The following is a 19382-nucleotide window of genomic DNA, read 5'->3' as shown; positions in this document are numbered from 1 at the left end:
TTGTTCTGTTGAATCTTGGGTTAGCAATCTCATGAAGCTATCATCTATTGAATGAAAAGAGTCCTGGAAATCACAACCCAACCCACTAAAAGTTACCTAAGAGTCTATTCTTCGAAGTTTGAAGTACTAAGTGCAGGACTTTTCCACAAGCTCTGGCTGGGTCGTTTTCTATTGAAGATAAAAATCTGGACTTTGCTAACTGTAGAGCTTTCATGAATGCATCAGTGTCTAACAAAAACTATCTATTGTTTTAAGATATTTAAGCTAATGGAAGAGTGATACATTTATCTTAAAATGGTCATTGTTAATTTTACTTACACCGTCCAAATATAAAAAGTCTAGGGGCACCTGGGTGGCTCAGTCAGTTAGGCATCTGACTTCAGCTTAGGTCATAATCTCACGGTTTATGAGTTCAAGCCCCGCATCGGGCTCTGTGCTGACAGCTTGGAGCCTGGAGCCTGCTTCGGATTCTGTGTCTCCCTCTCTTTCTACCCCTCCCTCTCTCACATTCTGTCTGAAAGAGACAGAGAAAGTCTTTACAAAGTAAAAAATTTAAAAAAATTAAAATTAAAAAAAATAAAGTCTAATGAGAGTACATAGTACATATAATGCATCTGACAAGTTCATTTTTACAGTGAAAACGATACTCATATATAACATAATAATCATAGGAAATAATACACATAGTATACCAAGAATACACAAAGACTATTCTATGAATAACAAGTAAAGAGATTCAGTGACTCTAGCGTAGGCCTAGAAATCTCTATGTTTATAAAATGCCACAGTGAAGTCTGAGTGCAGTTGAAAACTACCATATTTGAAAAATACTAGATGAATATTAAATGTTCAAAACCTTGTCAGTTTGTAGAAGGAAACACGCATAAGTTTAAGGGGGTAAGGTGTAGTGAAGGAGGCAGACACATAAAGGCATAGTTATCTGACACTGGGAAACTGTTCTACAAGCATTCACGTGAAGCTCTTGATCTTTGATGACAGGAGCTTATTCCGCCAGAGGGGGCAGAGGAGGCCTAAGGGGTGTTCTGCTCAAAGGAATAATTCATATCATTTACAGGGGTTGGGCTCACTCCCCTGGGTTCTTGTGGTTTCACCTCCAGGGCTTTTTCTTTTTCTCTGGGTACAGCCTGCTGAGCTGGAACCTCCAATGTTTTCTGGGCCAATAGGAAAACAGCAGGAAGGCAGGACTAGACTCTGCAGGTCAGAAGGGACTGTTGTGCCCACACAGCATTGGAATTCTGTTAACTGCATGCCACCTCCGTTTCCTCTTTATTCTGCCATGTGGGTCCTACCACTTACCGGTAAGTTTCCCAATGTTCGTAGCTGACTCTTGCCGTTGTACCAGCTCAAGCAAAAATTTCACACAGTACCTGGCTGGCTGTGGTTGCCAAGTCATTAGGATCAATGCCATTACCCTAACCCTCTACACAAAGTCCAATAATTCTGTAAATGCATGGTGGAAGTCCAGAGTCCTGCTGAATGATAGCAATCAGCCAAGTCTAGGCCAGAATCACCGACCTGGCACAGAGAGAAATTCAAAGGCAGGTACTTGAACCTGGCTGGCTGTGGGGTTTGCTGAATGGTAGTTCTTACCTCACAGGTTAGTATAGGCTGTTTCTGGGTGCAGATATGCAAGACCACTGAGTTTGCAAGGGCATCAGTGAGAAGGCAGTAGGGACCACAAGAGTTACTTGCTGCATTGTCTATCCTAACTCAACATGCTTCTTTATAGGCTTAAATATCTCTTTACGTTTTTTCTCTCTAGATGAACAGAAAGGAACCTTACAAGTCTAACAAATAACTGAGTTCACGGATTTTAAGTAATGGTATGAAGGTGGGTTTTGTATAAAATTCATGTTATCACTTAATTTACACATGTAATTAAATTTATAAATTTAATTTATACATGCTTTGAGGGTGTATCTTTTCATTCATTTAGTGTACATCAATATGATATCTGCTTATATGAGATTCTATGAAGCCAGAGGGAGAACAAAGGGCAGCAGGGATATCACAGAGAGCACAAACCCAGATGACAAAAACTTAACCACGTAAGGTTCCTTCTAAGACATTTATTGTTTTAGCTCTTTTTTGACTTAGCCCTAGAGTGTATTTTGAGATAATATTTGTATAAAATGTGAGATACGGGTCTATCTTCATTCTTTTAGATGTGGATGTTAACCCTTGCTAGCCCCATTTTTTTAAAGAAAACTGTTTTTAAAAATTAATATTCACTTATAACTATAAATGCAATTATACTAAGTGATGTTCTTCTTTCATCCTATATTTCTCCAAACAATTTTCAAACTTAAAGGCATAACAATCCTTAAAAACATTGCTATAGAGGCTGAGAATTTACTGCTTCCTTCTTGTATGATGAGATCAGGAAAAGCATTTGAAATATTTGAAATATCTATCTGCTAGCAATTACTTGTGCATATTAATATATATTCATGTTTCTTTTTATATCCTATTTATATGGGTCCTGCTATTACTCCTATTAATATAAAATATGTTGTTTTAGTCCAAGAATACTTATAGAAAAAAAGAAAAAAAAGGCTGCAATCCTAAATTTCACACCAACATGTAAAGCATATATATTTGAGCTAGGCTATTTAGGCCATTTCAGGAAGGCTCTTTTGGGATTTAGATTATGAGCCTCTCACATTCCTTCAATGTCAGTCTTTAACATCTCTGAAGTGGAAATCTCTACCTTCTTCCTCATTGGTATCCCAGGCATGGAGCACCCTCACATTTGGGTCTCCATCCCCATTTGCCTCATGTGCCTCCTTGCCATCCTGGGGAACTGCACCATCCTCTTTTTCACAAAAGCAGAGACCCCTCTGCATGAGCCTATGTGTTACTTCCTCTCCATGCTGGCCTTTTCTGACCTGGGACTGTCCATCCCCTCCCTTCCAACCATGCTGAGAATCTTCTTGTTCAATGCCACTGGAATTTCCCCAATGCCTGCTTTGCCCAAGAGTTTTTCATTCATTCTCAGCTATGGAGTCATCAGTTCTTTTCATCATGTCCATTGACTGATTCATAGCCATCTACAGCCCTCTGATATACACCTCCATCCTGACCAGTGCCAGAGTCTTTAAAATTGGCCTCATATTTGCTGTAGTATATATTATGTTTGTCCTTCCTTTCCCCTTTATTTTAAAGAGGCTGAAATTCTGTATGAAAAGCCTTCTATCCAACTCATACTGCCTCCACCAGGATGTCATGAAGCTGGCCTGTTCTGATAACAAAATCAATGTTATCTATGGACTGTTTGTGGCTCTTACATCTTTATTATACTAGGGGTACATTTCTGTGTCTTACATGTTGATCTTGAAACTTGTTCTGGGCATTGCCTCACACAAGGGCCACCTCAAGGTCCTCAACACTTGCATCTCCCACATCTGTGCTGTGTTCATCTTCTATATGCCTATCGTCACCTTGACTGCCCTTCACCACTTTGCTAAAAATGTTTCCCCAGTCTTTAGGGCCATTATAGCTGATATCTTCCTTCTGGTACCCCCTCAAATGAATCCCATTGTGTACTCAGTGAAGAGTCAGCAGATTAGAAATTGGATCCTGGCAAAACTGTGTGATAAACAAGGTTGATGAGCAATGTCAGCCGCAATGAAACTCAGCAATTTCTGAACAACTGTAGGAACTTGAAGATAGTAATGACAGAATAGAGACTGAACACAAAGGTGCACCTACTGTACTAAGTAGGCCACCAAATGTCAAGTTATTGATTGGATTAAGCAGCAACACAATCTAGATAAGATGTTTTAGGAGTTAGGCTTGCAGTTATATCTTCTTATACCTAATTGCCCCACTTCTTTTCTAATTGTTATTTCTCTATGCAATCACCTATCTATCAACCTTAATAGCAGTGCAGTCCTAAGTAAGATTTAAAAGATTTTTAAAATATAATTCTAAATAAAAATAGAAAAAAATTAAAATAACACATCCACAGCTTTAAATATCACAGGCATGATCAGCAGTGACTAAAATATGCTAGAAGACTGGGTGATAGGCATGGAGGAAGACACTTGTGGGGATGAGCACTGGGTGTTATATGGAAACCAACTTGACAATAAACTATTTAAAAAATTTTTTTAATGTGCTGGAAGATTAAGCTTACATACTCACCCACATACAGAATCAGCAACTCCTCCTGAATATCTAGTGTGTGTGTGTGTGTGTGTGTGTGTGTGATCAGCAATTCATATAATCTATTAAAAGTTCCTCTGCCCTATAGGACTATGAGATGTGTTCAGAGAAGTAAGGCTCACATACATAAAATGATTTATATTAATTCAAAAAATAGATAAACAAATATTTCACTTATTTATAATTTCTTTTTTTTTAATTTGTAATATTTATTTATTTTTGAGAGAGAGAGACAGAGTGCAAGGGGGAGGGGCAGAGAAAGAGGGAGACACAGAATCTGAAGCAGACTTCAAGCTCTACGCTCCAAGCCATCAGCACAGAGCCAGACACAGGGCTTGAACCCACAGGCCGCAAGATCATGACCTGAGCTGAAGTCAGATTAACCGACTGAGCCACCCAGGTGCCCCATTCACTTATTTATATTTTTGATAGTTTGCAATAGACTCCATAAATGACCTCCTTTAAGTGTATATTTGGGTTAACTATGATTCATCTAAGTCTGCATAACATTCTTTGTTTACTACTGTTATGATATTAAACAGCAGTACTTTAAAATTTTTAAATTTAAATTTTTAAACAGTATTCTAAATTTGTTTTCAATTGTCTATATTCTTAGTCAATGTATGAGTGACTTAAGCGGAGTTTCTCTTTGACAGTACCCAGCAAAGGACCTGGAACATCCTAGTTGTTTATTGTGTGTTTATTAAACATTTCGTGATTGTGAGCAAATTTTCTATTTGACAAAGTCCTGCTATGGGATCTAGATAACTTTTCTGTCAGATAGTTCTCTTACAAATACATACACACACACACACACACACACACACACACACACACACAAATATGTATACATATATATACATACACAAATATACATATGTATATATATACACACATGAATAAATATATACACACATATATATATATCAAACTTTCAAATACAAGAGGGAGAGGCTTTGTAGACTTAGAAATCACTTTAATAAGAACTGTATGACAAGTCACTAAATTGTGACTGTAAATATTTTTATGTCTATCAAGGTTCTTATTTGAAAGTATGCTTTCATCTTTTCCTTTGTTTAAGAGAATAAAATAGTTCTAAGTGTTTATGAAGGATGGCTTGCTTGCTCTAGAGCTTCTAGGAAGAGCAAGCTCCTCTCAGATAGCTTGGGAACACTGGCAGCCTTAAGGGGATTAAATCCACACATCCTTTAATGAAAAAGATACAGTTGAATTACTGTTCTGTTAATATATAGGAAAACAACAAATAAACATGTGCAAATACATGTAAATATTTACATACAAGGATATCTATATGTGTGGTTGTAAAATGTAAACAAGTGGATTTGGCCATCCTTGGATGATTAGGTCAAATGTGAATATGTGCTTTCCCTAACTGTGTAGCACTGTGAAAAACCATCAAAACTGCTGTACTTTTCCATTTCTACTGTATTTCATTTACAATCTACTTTTCAAAAACTTTGTAAGTGCCTAAAAAATAACATGGTTTTAATCAATTTTGCAAATATGAATAAAACGCATGATAGTCAAGCCAAAGAATCAAATTAAACTATGTCTGGGGAACCCTGTTAATGTAGAACTCATTTATTCTACAAATTAATTAACTAGGACAGAAAGGAAAATAAAACCTATGTAAATAGTACTTAGACATCATTTTTAAGATGGAGACATCTGAGGATCACAATCTCAGATTTCAAAATATACTACAAAGCTGTAGTAATCAAAGCAGTATGGTACTGGCACAAAAACAGACTCATAGATCAACAGAACAAAACAAAGAACTCAGAATACACCCGTGCTTCTGTGGTCAGTTAATACCATTATGAAGGCAAGAATATACAATGAGAAAAAGATAATCTCTTTAATAAATGGGTATTGGCAAATTGGGTAGCGATATGCAAAAGAATGAAACTGGCCACATTCTCAGACACAAAAATAAACTCAAAATGGATTAAGGATATAAATGTGAGACATGAAACCAAAAAAATTCCTAGAAGAAAACATAGGCTGTAATTTCTTTGACATCAGCTATAGAAACATTTTTCTAGATATGTCGCCTCATGGGAAGGGAAACAAAAGTAAAATTAAACCATTAGACCCTATTTCAAAATAAAAAGTTTTTGCACAGTAAAGGAACCTATCAATTAAAAAAGGAAATGTACTGAATGGGAGAAGATATTCGCAAATGATATATATTATAAGGGTTTAATAGACAAAACAGATAAAAAACTTATAGAACCCAACACCTAAAAACAAATAATCTAATTTAAAAAGACCAGAGGACCTGAAGAGACATTTTTCCAAAAATGGTGTACAAATGGCCAACAGACATGTGAAAAGATGCTCAACATTACTAATCATCTGGGAAAGGCAAATCGCAATCACCATGAGCTATTACCTTACATCCACCAGAATAGCTAAAATCCAAAAGGCAAGTAATGACAAATGTTGGCAAGGATGTGGAGAAAAAAGAACCCTCATGCACTTTTGGTAGAATGTAAATTGGTTACAGCCACTGTGGAAAACAGTATGAAGATTCCAAAAAAAATTGAAAATAGAATTACCGTATAATGCAGTAATTCTGCTGCTGCATATTTATCCAAAATAAACAAAACCACTAATTTGAAAAGAGATATGAACCCTTATGTTTATTGCAACATTATTTGCAATAGCAAAGATAGGAAGCAATCCAACTGCCCATCAATAAATGAATAATAAAGAAAAAGTCTCTCTCTCTCCCTCTCTCTCTACATATATATATATATATGTATGTATGTATATACAAAAGAATATTACTCAGCTATAAAAAGAATGAGATCTTGTTATCTGCAGCAAGATGTAATGCTAAGTGAAATAATAAGTCAGTCAGATAAAGACAAACATTCATATGTGGAATTTATGAAACAAAACAAATGACCAAACATAAAAAAGGAGACAAAAAACAAATCCAGACTCTTAAATACACAGAACAAACAGGTCATTACCAGAGGAAGAGGTAATGGGTGAAATAGGTAAAAGGGGTTAAGAGCACACATATCTTGATGAGCACTTTTTTTACAATTTAATTTTTAAGGGGCACCTGGGTGACTTATTCAGTTGAGCGTCTGACTCTTAATTTTGGCTCAGGTCATGGTTCCAGGGTTGTGGATGGAGCCCCCAGTGTCCAGCTCTGTGCTGAATGTAGAGCCCGCTTAAATTTTCTCTCCCTCTCTCTCTTTCTACCCCCAAAACAAAATTCTTAAAAATCTTTAATTTTTATAGGAGCACATCTCAACAATAGCCAAAACATGGAAAGAGCCTAAATGTCCATCAACGGACGAATGGATCAAGAAGATATGGTTTATCTATACGATGGAATACTACATGGCAATGAGAAAGAATGAAATCTGGCCTTGTGTAGCAACATGGATGGAACTTGAGGGGGTTATGCTGAGCAAAATAAGTCAGGCAGAGAAGGACAGATACCATATGTGTGCACGTATAGGAGGATTAGGAGGAATTTAATGGAGGACCATGAGGGAGAAGAAGGGGAAAAATAGTGGGGGAGAGGGAGAGAGGCAAACCATGAGAGACTCTTGAATGCTGAGGACAAACTGAGAACTGATGGGTGTGGGGGGTGATGGGCATGAAGGAGGGCACTTGTGGGGATGAGCACTGGGTGTTATATGGAAACCAACTTGACAATAAACTATTTTTTAAAAATTTAATTTTTACAATGGAGTAATATCAAATATATATAATATCTCATTAGATCTATAGGATCTCACTATTAGATCACTAGGATCTCATCTCACTGGTGAATTTAAGCCTCATTCTAATACAAACTAATATCATTAATGCACACTCAACTCTGAAAATCAAAAAGCTTGCTTTAGTGGAGTACACACTCCAGTACAAGTGACAACAAACCAGATATCTCAAAAACAAAACATTCTTAGATATTACAATGGCTCACAGATACGGAGTAAAAGTTATAGGAATCTGCAGGCGGGAGGGGGGTGCTGACTACAGCATACTTCAGTGCCAGAAAGAGGTCATTAGCACCACTAACTCTGTCTTCACCTCTCTTTTTTACTGTGTCAGTATTCCAAATGAAGTTAATCCACATGGTATGGTAGGTGGTCGCAAGCTGGATAAACTGGCAGTGGACATTTCTAACATCTTATCTAATAGAGAAGAAAGAACTGTCACTATCAGTTCCATTTAGAGATTTAGGGAAAGGATTGAATATCACTTCCTTAATATCCTAAAGAGAATGGACACTATATCCGAGGAGATGAGTTTAATGCCAATGGCAAAATTAGTCATGTGCCACTACCTCAAACATTGTGATTACAATACATAAAGTAAGGATTTCTCTTTTTAGGAAAGTTGCTGAAATGGACTGGAATAAACCAAACAAAAACACATAAATGAAAATAACAGCAAACAAACCCAGTAGATGTCTACTATGACTGCCAAAGTTGGCAGAATGACATCAGTATGAAATAATCATGTCAAGACCATTTAAGGAAAATGACTGTTAAAACATATATGACAAATGAGCTCACATGATGGCCTATAGGGATTTTATGGGTAGTTCCCAGAAATACAAACATCATTACATTAGTGATTACAAACTGTGTACTTAGTAATAATTGTGAATCATTAGGGAAAAATAAAGGCATCTATGGAATCTTATGCTTAAGAATAGAGACAGGCAGCCAGGTGTATGTTATCTTAACTGACAGTACCTATCCAAGAGCCATGAAAACTCCCTTCCTGAATATAACTGAAGTTATGTCTTTGTTTTCAACTCTTCTTTCCTAATAAGTCAACTTTACCTATATGTTTCCATTGAGGGATTGCTTAAACTGTCCCGTCTGTTTGACATGCATATTTTTATTAACATTTGGTGCATATGGCCAAGAAAAACTTCCATTAATATGTAGTCTTTTTATTATTAAAACATGCTTCAAATTTATATGATCAAATGTTAATAATTATTATATATATGTAATTCATCCTATTGTGTAATAATATTCTATATTTGAAATATGTGCTATATGCAAATAAAACTTTCAAAATAAGATTATATAAATTATGTGTGCAAAAATATAAATAATGCCAGATTACACAATAAAAATCCATATGAACAGATGTTAGATTTATCAAAATCTGTTCTTTTACTCCATAACAAGCATAACCAAATGGGAAAGATACTAAAGACAATAAAGTTAAAAACAGTATATGATTTAAGATGCCATGTTTTACAATGCAATTCATTCATTAATTGATTCAACAAACATTTACTAAACTACCACATGCCTTTAAACATGCCAGGGACCGGACATATCAAAATAACAATAATAGATGTGATAATTTCCCTGTTGTAGCTTATTACTATCATCATAGAACAAATGGAATTGGTCTCCAAAGTTGGGCAATAAGCCAATAAAAACATAACACCATCATTGCAACTATGATACACACAATAATAATAAAAAACTCAGATATATTCTGCCATCTCCTTTATGAGAAGGAATTGGAAAGTTCAGAGATACAGCAAGAGTTGAAGATGGAGAATTCCTGACAGTATAGCCAAGGGAACTTATTTCTGAGGAGGATGAAAACAATAGGACCTGTGTAAAATAAAGTAACTATCATAAACTTAAAAAAAGATTATTGTAGAGGGTTATAGAAATATTTTGTTATACTTCCTCTATTTGATCTACTCAATATTAGCTCTCATCCAAGACTCTGTATTAATGGAGGTGAGTATATATATAAACATATTTTTTTCCTTCAAGAGAATCTTCTCTGGTATCCTTAAAAAGTATTTTCTTTGTTGCATACCTTACTTTTACTGTACAATATCTTTGAGAGGCTACTTGTCCTCCTTGAAAAACATTTTCTTCATCAGTAAAATGAAGATAATAAGCATACTTGTCATTATTTAAAAGACTCAAGGGGGTGCCTAAACGGCTCAATTGGTTGGGCTTCGGACTTCCACTCAGGTCATGATCTTGAGATTTTTGGGTTTGCAGCTTGCATCAGGTTCTGTGCTGATGGCTCAGAGCATGGAGCCTGCTTTGGATTCTGTGTCTCCCTCTCTCTCTGTCCTTCCCCTGCTCCTGCTCTGTCTCTCTCTCTGTCTCAAAAATTAATAAACATTTAAAAAAAAGACTCAAGGACTCAAAATCATCATCAATAATGAATGAATCTCAGTAACTGGAACAATTTAAATTCTCAACAAAGGTTGGCTATTGCTATGAACAAAATGTGAGCAAAAAGAGGTTAAAGGGCTCAGGATTTAGGGTTTGTTAAATATTAAGAATAAGGTCTTATTATAGAGATAGCTCCCTAAGAAGAGATCAGAATTGGAAAAGGAGACAATGAAGTCTATTGTACAAGTTGATTTTAAGGGATATTTAGTTCGTAATGTCTAGCAGTAAGTATCTGGAAGGATGGATACAGGCCTCCGGAGTTAACCAGAAGGCTAAAAATATATATCATAAGATATTTGTCCTACATCACTTCCTTGAATGCACTGATTCAACACACAGCATTTCTGTTTTGACCATGCTCAACACATAGGAGTAATATCTGAGCCAAATACCCAATGGAAGTGTCAGAGACTTTGTACAGGATTTACCAGGTCTTTACCACTCCTGGTTCTTAAGGACTTCTCGCCAACCAAAATGGTCCCTAATTCAAAGTCTAGATACTTATTTCACTTCTTTGGTATTAACCATCTCTGGATTTATTGCATCTGCACGTGTTTATTCTTAGTCTCAGAACAGATATATCCTGGTTGGAATCCCCCAAAGGTTTGCTGCCCCTTGGGCAGGTACAAGACTGAGAAAGGAAAAAAAAAGAGGCAAGTCTTTATATATAAGGAAGTGGCTTTGGTAACTTCTGGAACTTTGCTGAAATACTTCAGCTACTCTCAGAAGTGCTCTCCAAAATGTCTACTCTCTGGTAAGTACTCAGATATCCTCATCTATTTTGTTTTTACCCTCTTTTTTGGTAATCAACCATGTACAACTTCATATAAAAAGGAAGAAGCCTCCAGAGGCCATATCTCAAGGAAAATGCTCAGAGACTATGTAAACAGGAAATCATACTTCAACAGAATTCAGATTCTCCTAAATTGTGATACTATTTTGTTATTATCATTCTTCTGTTAATACTACACAAGTGGTCACAAATTCCAGGTCGGGAAAACATGAGACATAATATGTCAGTAATCTCTGCAGTGTGACTGCCCTTACAAGTATTTCAGGATTTGAAAATAATGGAATTTTTAAAAGGATTTTTAAATAACCAACAATTTTCAGATGGCAGGGAACAGAACTAAGGATAGTTTGTGAAAGAATATTTTTGTGGTATTTCCAAGGGGTAGGAAGATACTGAGTTGTGAGATTCCTTTACCTTCATAGTGTCATTTTAGAAGTCATATATTTTACCCAATATCTTATCTGGAATGTGAAACCAAGAAATAGAGAATTCCACGTTGATTGCCTAGAGTTTACTAATGTTTTAAATAGAAAATGAAATTAGATTCATATATGAATACAAAATCAATGTCTAGTTTCGCTATGGGAAAAATATGGCCAAAAGAAATTTTCTTCATCTATTCTATAAGTAGATCTAAATTGGCATCCACTTCTCACTATATAATAGTCACATAAATATTTTATTCTGCTAAAAGAGTCAGAAATTTCAACAACTGCATTTTTTTCTAGCAAATTTCCAGATATTCATATTTTATCAACTCAAGAATCTCTGTTTCATTGCAGAACGCTTTAAATGTATGATGTCCATTATTAATACATCAGATGTTGAAATCACCACCTTCTTCTTGGTTGCGATGCCAGGGCTGGAATATGCACACATCTGGATCTCTGTCCCCATCTGCAGCATGTATCTTTTTGCTCTTCTGGGAAACTGCACCATTCTTTTGGTCACCAAGACAGAGCCTTCCTTGCATGAACCCATGTACTACTTCCTTTCCATGTTGGCCATGTCTGACATGGGCTTGTACTTCTCTTCTCTACCCACCACGTGGAGGATCTTCTTATTCAATGCCCCTGAAATTTCTGCCAATGCTTGTTTTGCCCAGGAATTCTTCATCCATGGTTTCACAGCAGTGGAATCCTCAGTGCTCCTGATCATGTCATTTGACCCTTCCTAGCCATCCACAGTCCTCTAAGATACAGCTCCATTCTTACTCCTATCAGAGTTGTCAAAATAGGAATAGTGATATCTGTTAAGGGTGTCCTCCTAGTGCTGCCCTTCCCATGACTTTGAGAAGTTTGAAATATTGTAATAAAAGCCAACTATCTCATTCCTACTGTCTCCACCAGGATGTCATGAAGTTGACCTGCTCTGACAACCGGATTGACGTCATCTATGGCTTTTTTGGAGCACTGTGTCTTATGGTAGACTTTATGCTCATTGCTGTGTCTTACGGCCTGATCCTCAAGACTGTGCTGGGAATTGCATCCCGAAAGGAGCAGCTCAAGGCCCTCAATACTTGTATTTCACACATCTGTGCAATGATCGTCTTCTATCTGCCCATCATCAACCTTTCAATTGTCCATCGCTTTGTCCGACATGTCTCACCTCTCTTCAATGTTCTCATAGCAAATGTTCTTTAACTTGTGCCTCCTACGATGAATCCCATTGTGTACTGTGCGAAAACTAAGCAAATTAGAGTGAGACTTTTAGCAAGATTATGTCAGAAGCATATATAATAGTCATATATTGTAGAAAACATATCTGAGAAATGTCTTGGATAAAAGATTAAAGGTGAGTTTAGAAAACCTAGTATTAGCCACAAATAAGCAATATATTTTTCTTGTTTTATCATCAGATTTATTTTATTCAAACTGGATACTGAGAAAGGACATAAAACAAGAAACAGGAAGTACATTTTCTGGGGTCTCTATCCCAGTTAACAAAAAATGAAAATAATGTCATCTCTGATAAAAGCAATAAATTACACTTAAGATAGTGTTTTGTCCTTCTACTGGAGGTGTACTTCTCATCTTCTATCTGTAACAACTTCTTTTTATTCTAGACCCAAATTATATCATAATTCTTCTCCTCATTATTTCCTTTTTAATCACTCTAGAATGTCATAAGAATTTCTTTGGTGAATTACTGCAATAATCTCTTTAGTTTCCAAATGTGTACTTTTCCTGCTTTCTAACTAATTTTCTATGCATGATGAAAGTTTTCTTTGGAGATTCCGGCAAGATGGCGGAGAAGTAAGAAGCTGCATACTTGCACTCACGTCCATACCTCACACGGAAAAGATCTGAAGACATCAGAAACCTTACGAAACCCGAGAGATTGGGAGAAAAAAGATGCAGAATCCACTGAGAAATCCTTCTAACGTGAGTGCGAACTGGGGGAGATAAAATCGGGCTGGGATCGGAGACTCCAGGGTCGGAGGCGATCCCCCTCTGCGGGGAATGAGAGGGGGAAAAAGAGCCCGAAACAGAAAAACCTCCACACAGGGAAAAACCTCTGCTCGGGGCATAGAAACACTGTGAGTGCCAAATACCTGCACCCCAGGACCCCTAGCGCCAACTGGTCCCGGAGGAGCTGAGCTCGCGGACTGCTTCTTTGTGCTTACTCTTGGCAGGCCGGACTTCTAAATTGTGGCGCGCCTGCCACCATTGTCCTCCCGGTTAGCTTGGGCCCCTGGAAGAGCCACGCACGGGCACCGGGTATCCGCGCTCATGGCTCGATGGAACTCTAGAGGGAAGGCAAAGAGATAAAAACTGGCAGATTTGCCCACGAGTAAGTGTTTCGGGTGATGAGCCATATAGGGACCTGGTTTTCCTCACTCCAGTGGGCTCCGTGCACCTGGCAGGCAAGCCCCCGCCGACGCTTGCCAGTCCGATCCATAGAAGGAAGCAGCAATTCTGACGCCACCCCCAGAGCTAGGCAGGAGGCCTGGAATTGTCCCGAGGGGATTGTCTGGGAAGTTGTGTCTAATTTCAGCAGGACGTTCAGACTGGGATTTGGAGACTGTGACTGGCCTGGGTTGAAGAGTGTAACCAACTATGGCTGTGCCCCCGGTACGGGGAGTTTACACGCCCAAAAAGCGAGGTGCAGTGCTTGGTTCAAGAAGGGACTGGAGCACCGTCACTCTCCTCCCCACAACCCTAAAGGCAGAAATCCTGCCTGACACATTGGATCACACCACACCCATCCCTGCTTGAGAACTGCCCTCCTCCCTTTTTTTTTCCTTCTTTTTCTTTTCTTTTTTTTTCTTTTCTTTCTTTTTTCCCCAGAACACTGACCTGATTAACTCTGGTCACCGGCTTGCTGAAACAATCACATTTAGTCCATTCTGTAGATGTAAATTCTACACCGACCAACATTTTCATCTCTTTCTCTCAGGAGTAATTAGACTATATAGTTTCTCTGGATACCACCAGCATCCTTCTCTCACCTATCCAACCATAGTCCAGCTCTTTGAAAAAAGCTTCTTATCCCTTGTGCCTGTTCATTCTATTTCCAATTTTGCCTCATCCCCACCCTGTCTTCTCTCTCTTTCTCTATGCTCTTCAACCAGCACTGCATACACATGGCTATTTAACTGTAGCTGGGAAATCCGGTTAAATGCTTTAAACCGTTCTTTGTCCACCGGTTTTGTTCTTTTTTTCCTTTCNAATGTGCTAATAGCAGGGGACTTTAATACTCCGCTTACAGCAAGGATAGGTCAAGCAGACAGAAAATCACTAAAGAAATAATGGACTCGAAAGACACATTGAACTATNTTATATGGAAACCAACTTGACAATAAACTATTTGTAAGAAAGAAAAAAAAGAAAGTTTTCTTTTTTAAAAATATTGAATGATGTACTGTCTCTTCTAAATATGTACTTTAAATTCTTTGGGATTTGAATTAAAGCAATATATACATACTAAAAGCTATATATGTCCTTGGCCCTCTGTATCTCCCTGACATTATCAGACAAACTATAGCTATACTGCCCTTCTGATAATTTGTTGAATATACCAATATTTTTCTTTCGTTTAAGTTTTCACATCTGGCCCTGATTCCGAGATTTAATGCCGTCAATTTCATTTGATTCTTTAGTATTCACTTTTTTAAAGTTTCAGTATAATTTCATCATAGATTACCTAAACATTCAATTCAAAGTATGACCTTCTTTTTAGAAAATCTTTGTAATGGGACGCCTTGGTAGCTCACTTGATAGAATATCACTCTTTTTTTTTTTTTTTCTAGGAGAGAGAGAGAGAGACAGCGTGAACAGGGGAGGGTCAGAGAGAGAGGGAGTCACAGACTGAAACAGGCTCCAGGCTCTGAGCTGGCAGTCAACACAGAGCCCGACGCGGGGCCTGAACCCACGAACCGCGAGATCATGACCTAAGCGAAAGTCGGACGCCCAACGGACTAAGCCACCCAGGCACCCTGAATATCACTCTTAATTGTAGGGTCATGAGTTCAAGCCTCACATTGGGTATGGATTCTACTTTAAACAAATCTTTTTATTGCTTGTTTACTCTTTATTCTTCATGACACTTATAATTATGATTTTTAATTACAGATATAGTTTTGGTTTTTTTTAATTTCTACTTTCTAAATAGAGTATGCTATCAATTGGGAGAAAGACCATATCTATTTTCTTTATGTCTCTGTGCCTAATATCTAGGATATTTCTGCCACAGAATAGATTTCCAGTAAATAATTGTTAACAAATAAATGTGGAAATGAGGCCATCTTTTATAAGGAAAATTATTTGTTGAAGAGTTCAAAAATACTCATTACGGTTGGATATACTTTCCTAAGTTGTTTATTTCAAAAGTAGGCATGTCTTGATTTGTATTCCCCTAATGATGAGTGACACTGAGCATCGTTTCATGTGTCTGTTGGCCATCTGGATGTCTTCTTTGGAGAAGTGTCTGTTCATGTCTTCTGCCCATTTCTTCACTAGATTATTTGTTTTTTGGGTGTGGAGTTTGGTGAATTCCTTATAGATTTTTGATACTAGCCCTTTATCTGATATGTCATTTGCAACTATCTTTTCCCATTCCGTTGGTTGTCTACCTTTGCCCTGCAGAAGCTTTTTATCTTGATGATAAAGATAAATAGTTCATTTTTGCTCTTGATTCCCTTGCCTTTGGGGATGTGTCAAGTAAGAAATAGCTGCATGAGGTCAAGGTCAAGAATGTTTCCTGCTTTCTCCTCTAGGGTTTTGATAATTTCCTCTCTCACATTCAGGTCATTTATCCATTTTGAGTTTTATTTTGTGCATGGTGTGAGACACTGAGATAACACCTCATACCGGTAAGAGTGGCTAAAATGAACAAATCAAAATACTATAGATGCTGGCAAGGATGTCGAAAAATGGGCACCCTCCTACACAGTTGGTGGTAATGTAAACTGGTATAGTCCCTCTGGAAAACAGTGTGGAAGTTCCTTAAAAACTTAACAATAGAACTCCCCTATGACTCAGCAATAACACTGCTAGGAATTTACCCAAGGGATATAGGAGTGCTGATGCATAGGGGCACATGTACCCCAATGTTCATAGTAGCACTTTCAACAATAGCCAAATCATGGAAAGAGCCTAAGTGCCTATCAACTGACAAATGGATCAAGAAGATGTGATTTATCTATACAATGGAATACTACATGGAAATGAGAAAGAATGAAATCTGGCCATTTGTAGCAATGTGGAGGAACTTGAGAGTGTTATACTGAGTGAAATAAGTCAGGCAAAGAAAGACAGACACCATATGTTTTCACTTTTAAGTGGATCAGGAGAAACTTAACAGAGGACTATTGGGGAGGAGAAGGGGAAAAATAGTTGGGGAGAGGGAGGGAGGCAAACCATGAGAGACTCTTGAATACTGAGAACAAACTGAGGGCTGATCAGGGTGGGGGAGAGGGGAAGTAGTGTGATGGGCATGGAGGAGGGCACTTGTTGGGATGAGCACTGGGTGTTATATGGAAACCAACTTGACAATAAACTATGAAAGAAAAAAAATTTTAAATAAATAAATAAAAAGAAAAAATTAAACAACAACAAACAAAGTAGGCATGTCACAGATGTTCACAGATTTTGAAAGTAGGAAAAAATAATATGGTATTAGGGAGGAATTTTTGTCTTGGGTTTGATGGGTGACAATAATCTAAATTCTCTCCCTAATATGACCTTAAAACCTTGTGGGTCATAGAACAAGTTTCTTACATTTTCTTGTGCCCTCTCATTGACCCACGTCCTCTCCACAAACCACACCAGTTCTAATCTGCACTTTTATCCTCAGGTAAATTAAGAGACAATTTACAGCACTGACAAATGCTTAAGAATAATAATCAGCCTGTAAGCGGATAGTATCTCACACTTAATTAAGATCTTTCACAGATATAAGCCTTGCATTTGAAATGGTAATACATACAAAATATACTTCAAGATATTTTTAGGCACACTTTCTACTTTGATTCTCACAATTTTATAGATCATTCTTCCTATTTTTTCAGTTGAAGAGATCGAGGCTTTGAGAAACTGTCTTATTGAATTCCACACAGACAGGGAATCAAAAACTGGAGTCACACCTTATCATTTATACCCCAGGATAGTACTATTGGGCTACCTTTTAGCTTTCACATTCAGCATAGCATATGTTTCCACAAGGCTATCATCAGATCAGGGTGCTATGTACTTCTGTGTCTGAGGTGCATAATTTTCCATAATCTCACAGATGCAGCCATGGGCACTGAGGGCTGTAGCACAACAAAGCAGAGATTGGACATACTTCATTAATTATAAGAAACGGAAGCTCATATTTTTCCAGTGTGAAGATAGGCAGCACAAAATGAAGCCTTCGACACTTAATAAGAGGAAGGATAATAAAATGGATTTGAAGGGTATTAAGTTCCCATGGGTATTCTACAGGGACGTCACTCGCAGCATTGTCAAAGTGACTCTAGGTTTCAAGGTTGTTTTTGACCTCTTTAACAAAATAAAACAAGCAAGGTGAAACTACAAAAATTCCAGTAGGGGTGTGGGGACTTTATGGTCACCATGATTATTTTCACATGTTCCTGGAGGAATGAAAGCAAACTCTGGGCCTCCTAAAACAATGGTTCCCAACTGGAAATAATTTAGCCACCAGGAGACAGTTAGCAATATCTGGAAACATTTTTAGTTGTTGCATCTTGGGATGTGAGGTGCGTTATCAACAACTACAGGGTAAAGATTCAGGATGGTCATGTGCCATCCTACATGACACAGTTTCCAATGCACAGTACAGTTGCCTACAAAAAGTAACTATCCAAGCCCAAATATCATAGTGTCAAAGATTAGAAACCCTCGTCCTAATGTAATTGTCTAACAAGAAATGGTTAACCCCATGGTTATCCAGATTGCCTTGAGCTAAACTACACTTGGAGGATACTTTGCTGTCATAGAAGTCCGTCAGAAAGACACTTAGTGGAAAACTGGTAGAAAACTTCTGGTAAAGTAAAAAAAAAATCCACTTCTAAGATTCTAAAAACACTCTTCCTTTACAAGAAGAAATAGCAAAGACATATGGAATGCATATAAAACTTACCAGGGGACAATAGTTTAAGGATTTCTTTTAAATTATGTTTTATACTTTGTTATTTTTGTTATATTTTTCTATTGGATACTGGCCAATTGTGAGAGATTTGGGGAACACATCGCAAGGGATGGTACATTGTATAAAATTAAAGGAGCAAAAGTTGCCATTATTTTCTAGATGTACAATGTCTGAAAATCAGCCAGAGAGAACATGTGATATTGGAGTTACATTAGCATATGAGCATAATTTTCAAAGTAGATGACTATTTGCCTGTGTAGCCTAAACATCTTAGTTTTATGAGGGCCCTTTCTTTAGCATGTTTCCCATAACAATGATCTCATAAATGAAGACCTCAGGTAAACTGGAAGCCTACTCCTTTCCAGACTTTTTAATCCTTATGTGCAGAAGCAAGTGCCTGATTGCCTCAAATCAGACACCACTGATTGTAAATTGCATTCCAATTTCAGAAATCTTAAAATGTAAAGAATAATATGTAAAGTATATGCATCTTGGAATGCATAAAATACAGTATCATTTATACATGGAAGTTATTCCTGGTCATTATGTTTAAGGACATTTTCAGAATTATGAGGGGTCTGTAA

At 37.3% G+C, this 19382-nt stretch overlaps 2 pseudogenes; both read left to right on the top strand.

Moving 5' to 3' along the window:
- Positions 1-2693: 2693 nt before the first annotated feature.
- On the top strand, positions 2694-3630 carry LOC144218243 (olfactory receptor 51A7-like; annotated as a pseudogene).
- An 8371-nt stretch (positions 3631-12001) lies between these two features.
- LOC144218263 (olfactory receptor 51A4-like) lies at positions 12002-12944 on the top strand (annotated as a pseudogene).
- Positions 12945-19382: the final 6438 nt, after the last annotated feature.

Source organism: Crocuta crocuta, unplaced genomic scaffold, assembly GCF_008692635.1.
Source record: "Crocuta crocuta isolate KB4526 unplaced genomic scaffold, BGI_CrCroc_1.0 scaffold662, whole genome shotgun sequence".
Lineage (NCBI taxonomy): Eukaryota > Metazoa > Chordata > Mammalia > Carnivora > Hyaenidae > Crocuta > Crocuta crocuta.
This window is presented reverse-complemented; position numbering and strand designations above follow the sequence as displayed.